Raw genomic sequence first — 5598 nt, 5'->3', positions numbered from 1 at the left:
TCTGTGTCTCTCTCTCTCTCTCTCTGTCTCTCTCTCTCTCTCTCTGTCTCAGCAGCCAGGCAGACCTGGTTGAAGGATGTGCTTCTGGCTCTTTCTGTGCTGATGGCTCTTTGTGGTTGCTGGTTTGCTTACATCCAGACCAGTAAGTCCAGGGACCACCTGAGGAAGATGATGAAGGACCTGGAGGGTCTGCAGAGTGCAGAGGAGAGTCTGATGGACCTGCAGGAGAAGTGAGTCCACCTGTCAGCAGAGCCAAGTGAGCTCCAGGTCCTCACTGTGACCTGAAGGTCAACTGCAGGTCTGGCTCTGAGCTGTAGGGGGCGCTACAGGGACACAGGCATGTTGATGTGGAAGGTTCCTGTGCCGGACAGAAGAATACTCCAAAAGTGTGTGTGTGGGTGTGTGTGTGCTCTCACACTCTGAGCTCAAGCTTTCTGTCTGAATTCCTTATATGGGCAAAGAACAGCTCGGTCTGAAACACACACACACACACACACCTGCACACACTGCATATACACTTTCATACACACACACACGCTGGTGTTGAAACATGTTCTCTGTTCTTTCTTCTTTGCTCCAAAAGCCAACCTCTGATTGGTCGGTTTGAATGTCAGCGGCCTCTAAAGGGGGGCGGAGCTTGAACTAACAAGGTTTTCTGTCAGCAGCTGGACTGGAGAAAGTGACAGGAAACACACACACACACACACACACACACACACACACACACACACACACACACACACACAGCGCTATGGGATTAAAGAGAGGAAACTCGATGATGCAACTGATCACTGTGTGTGTGTGTGTGTGTGTGTGTGTGTGTGTGTGTGTGTGTGTGAGCAGTGTTTTACCCTGAAAATAGCACTTGACTGTCTCTCTTACTTGCACACACACACACACACATTCCTGCGTGTTTCACTGTAGCGCTCCTCAGCCTTACAGCGCCCCCTGCTGGCTCAGTTGTCATGGGTCAGAGCAGGACCAGGACCAGGACCAGGCTCAGGCTCAGGCTCAGATGAAGCTTCTTCTCTATCTGTTTCTCTTTGGTTGGTTGGTCTCTGCACAAATCAAAATGAGACTGAGGAGTGTGTGTTTGTCCGCTCAGGCTCCAGAAAGCTCAGGAGGAGCAGCGCTGTGTTCAGGTGGAGAAGGTGAAGGTGGAGGAGGAGCTCAGGAGCGAGATCACCTCAGCCAAGCAGGAGGCTCAGCGGCTCAGAGAGCTGCGAGAAGGAACGGAGAACCAGAGGAGCCGGCAGAAATATGCTGAGGAGGAGCTGGAGCAGGTAGGAGGGTCAAGACCGTCAGCCTCTACTTCCTGTTTGGTAAGGGACTGACCTGTGTGTGTGTGTGTCAGGTGCGCATGGGTCTGAAGAAGGCGGAGAAGGAGCTGGAGTCTCAGGTTCACTATGCTGCACCTGATGGTCTGCAGAGATGGCTGCAGCTCACACACGAGGTCGAGGTCCAATATTACAACATCAAGAAACAGAACGCTGAGAGACAACTGCTGCAGGCCAGAGAGGGGGTGAGGCATGCACACACACACACACACACACGGGTGAGGATGATGAAGATGACGTGATGATGGTAACTTGTCTGTTGTCTCTCAGGCAGAGAAGATCAAGAAGAAGAGGAGTTCTCTGTTTGGGACGTTCCATGTGGCCCACAGCTCCTCACTGGACGACGTCGACCACAAGATCCTCTCTGCCAAGTGAGTGACCTTTGACCCTTCATGAGTAGAGAATCCTCACACAGGAACAAAAGGTTCAAAGACAAAAACTCCATGTTTGAGTTCCAGATTCAGGACGTGAGATGTGGTGAGTGTGTGTAGATGTTCTCCTCCTCTTCAGCTCTGTAGGTCTCTGATCTCTGATGGACCCTCATGGATCCATGCTGATGTTTCTTCTGCCCTCCACAATAAAAGCTCAGTGTATCTCCTGGATTCACTCAGTGAGCTGTGTGATGACGTAATGAGGCTCACACCTCCTCACATCTGTGTTCTCCGCCTCCTGTGGCTCTGCATGTGTTCAGTCCCTCGGTCCTGAGGCTTTGTGTGTGTGTGTGCGTCCTCAGACAGGCTCTGGGCGAGGTGACGGCGGCTCTGAGGGAGAAGCTCCACCGCTGGCAGCAGATCGAGGCTCTGACCGGCTTCTGTCTGGTCAACAACCCCGGCCTGGGCGCTCTGGCCTCGGCCCTCAATCTAGACCCGGCCTTCTTGGGCCTGCGACCTCCGACCCCACAGCGCCTCCTCCTCTCTGACGATCTGGATGACATGGATGAGGACATCCTCTCCCCAGGGACCCTGCAGTGTGAGGACACACACTTCTGTTGTTTCCTCTCTCTGTCTGTCTGTCAGAGAACACATCTTCCTCTTCCTCCCAGCTCCTCATCATTCCTCTCTCTGTCCAGATGCAGCGTGGCAGATGGATCGGCGAGTGAGTGACCTCTGGCCCCTGAGTGCATCGCAGACAGCCAATCACCATGGAAACACTCAGGTTGGCCCCTCCTTCATTCACAACAGCAGCGCTCCTGCTGATCCTGAACTAGAATAAAGATAAGAAGAAGAAGAGATGTTGGATCATTCATCAGCTCTTTATCCCACTGTCTGATGATCACCTGAATGCACCGTCTACCATGCCTCATGTTGTCACGTGGACTAACCGGCCCCCCTTCCTCTCCTGCAGCCCCGAGCCTGACGGCCCTGCGACAGAGGGCAGGAGACCCCGGTCTGGTGCTCAGCACTCAGAGGTTGGTTGAAGGGGGTGACCGGCTGCCGTCGTCCCGCCCGCCGAGCGGTCGTGCCCGACAGAGCCGCAGCCGTTCCATCGGCCAGCTGGAGTTCCTCCCTGTGCCCCCCCCCTCCTCTCTCTTGTGCTCCCTGTCTCATCCCTCCATTGGCCCCGCCCCCTCTCTCTGCGCTCCTCCTCACCCCTCCTCTTCCTCTTCTTGCTCCGAGGCCACAGCTCTGCTCTATCGCTCCTCCTACTCCCACTCTGTGGAGGTGGCGTCTGTCCTCCCGCCTGCTGGTGGCGCTGTGCTGGTCAGGAGGCAGCGCTGTCGCTCTGGAAGCTTTGGGTATCTTCTTCTGCTCCATCATTGTTCTGTGGTTCTGATCCTAACGTGTGCATGAGCTCAGTGACATCATGACTCTGTGACATCATGACTCTGTGACATCATGACTCTGTGACATCATGACTCAGTGACATCATGACTCAGTGACATCATGACTCTGACGCCACCTTCAGGCCACACTGGACCTGCACTCAAGTTCTCCGCTGCTGTGAAGTCTCAAACCAGACTAGGATCCTTACTCTCCTCTCTGTCTTTCAGGGACATCATAAACCGCTCCGACTCTGACTCCGCCCTCCCACTGTCTCATGACCAATCACAAGGCAGCTCCAAGCCCCTCCTCCAGTCCTCCAGGCTCCACCCCCTGCAGCGTGGCGGCCTGGAGAAGTGTTCCAGCCTGGGTGAGCTGCGGGGAAGCTCTGCCGCCGCCCTCGTCGCCTCCTGCTCCACCCGCTCGCTCTGCCCCACCGCCACCCAGCCCTCCCTCTCCACCTCCTCTAGCTCCTCAGGGAGCGGGCGGGGCATCGGCATCCAGCTCCCTGCCGGGCCGAAGCCTGCGGAGGAGGAGGACGGCTTCCCGGGCGATGAGAACGAGTCGGGCGGCGGTCGGAAGAGACGCCCTTTTCATAAGATCTTCAAGAAGAAGCAGGGACGTCACTAAATGTGACGCCACCATCAGGTACAAAAGGCTCCTTACACATTTACACAAGGAACTGAGGTCACATCCACATGTTCATCCACATGTTCATCCACATGTTCTCATGAGACTAAGATGTGACGTCACAGTGTTGACATGCTCACTCCTGACCCGTGTGTTTTGTCCCCAGGGGGCCACCAGAGCCGAGGGGACGATGAAGAGTCCTTCACCAGGAGAAGAACAAGAGCAGGAGCTGAGGGAACATGTTTATAAAAGGACCTTTACATACCAAACATCCACTCAACCCCATAATGTGTGTGTTTGTGTGTATGTGTATGTGTGTGTGTGTGAGCAGGTCAGTTGGTCTTGTTCCTCATGTGCACACACAGTGTGGACCTGCAGAAAGCTAGCCAGGCTACAGCACAACAAGCTAGCTCAGCAGACCAGCTGATTGGACAGTCTGGATCTGCTTTATATTTATTTTCACAGTGTTTGATTGGTTGTACATACATATATGAAGGTGTGTGTACACAGCTGTTTGGCTGGTTGGCACTCTGTCATGTTGCAATAAGAAGTTTGATCTCAGATCAGCTGATTCCTGTGTTTTCTCTCAAACAGAAGAATGACAAAGAAAACTCCTTTATTCATTCTTTCTCTGTTTTGCTTCCTTCTCTTCCTCACAGTGTTTAGCTTAGCTTAGCACAAAGACTGGAAGCAGAGGGAAACTCCTAGCCTCCTACTTCCACACATCAACATTAGCATCAGTGTTCATACATGTACACAACTTTTCAAAAAACATCACATTTCCAGGTCACAATTCCTCGACTGGACTTCACAAACGTGTGTGTAGATGGATTTAGTAAAATAATCATGTTTGTCTGAGTGGGCGGAGCTTAGATCAAATTTACCAAGGTGATGCATTCACTGTCCTGTAAGCTGCTGGGACATTGTACCGTCTTCAAAGGTGGCTGTTTAGAGCAGCTGAAAGCCTCAGCAGACCTCTGAGGGTCGATTGATAAGTACTGAGCCTGAGTGTGTGCAGGGCTGTCATGTTGCTCCCTTGCTCACCTCATTTCAGAATGTGTCTCTTAGTCCTGACTGAGGTATTTAGCTGGAGGTCATTTGGCCTCAGATGAAGATGATGAAGATGTAACCATGAACCCAATTAAGCTTTTTTTTGGACGATCAAATAGAGCTCTCTGGACCAAAGCGAGGGAAGGATCAGGAGTCTTGAAGTACAGTTTTGGATCCCTGCTCCCATTCAGGCGTGAGCCCATGCAGGAAGCCTCCCTGGAGCTTTCAGGGAAAGACTGAATGTATGAACGAGGCTGAGGTGTTCTAAGAACATTACAACAAAACGCTTTCTAATTTAATAATTGTTTTATTCCAGATTATTATTGTAATTGTGCAGTAAACGTCCTATTTCTTGTGCAAAAGATTCAATAAAGAATCATTTTGATGAATAATCATCAGTAAAAGCCAAACAGGTCTTTGGGTTTTCAGGTCAAATGTCCCTTCAGTCCCTTTAGTCCCTTTGTCTCCTGCGGCTGCGTCATCCTTTCATCTTGCGTAACGTCTTTCTGCTCACATCGATTTCACCTTATAAGGTTTCCTCCTGCTAGCGCCTTGGTCTCTTCCTGTCTCCTTGGCTCCGCCCATCCAACCACGTCCGGTGTTGCTGCACTGAGGAGAAGCAGCCGCTGCTGATTGGTCAGAAGACCAACTGTCAGTCGCTTTCACCTGCAGAGGAACAGGAAGCTGAGCTGTTGATCAACATGAAGAGTCCCAACCTGAAAACTAAACCAAAGCTGCAGGCAAAGTCAAGTTCAGTCAGAATGTTCCACACACATAAAGATTGACCTTTTTGTTCTTTTGATTTCAGATCTGTAGTGGAA

The 5598-nt window shown here is 51.9% G+C and overlaps 1 pseudogene; it reads left to right on the top strand.

The window, feature by feature from the left end:
- Window positions 1–3: 3 nt before the first annotated feature.
- On the top strand, window positions 4–5123 carry LOC142988672 (stromal interaction molecule 1-like; annotated as a pseudogene).
- The last annotated feature ends 475 nt before the right edge of the window (window positions 5124–5598 follow it).

Source organism: Genypterus blacodes, unplaced genomic scaffold (genome assembly GCF_046128005.1).
Source record: "Genypterus blacodes isolate CSIRO-AG114 ecotype Tasmania unplaced genomic scaffold, CSIRO-AGI_Gbla_v1 ptg000341l_1, whole genome shotgun sequence".
Taxonomy (NCBI): Eukaryota; Metazoa; Chordata; class Actinopteri; order Ophidiiformes; family Ophidiidae; genus Genypterus; species Genypterus blacodes.
Note: the sequence above shows the minus strand (reverse complement) of the source record. Positions and strands in the feature narration are given on the sequence as shown.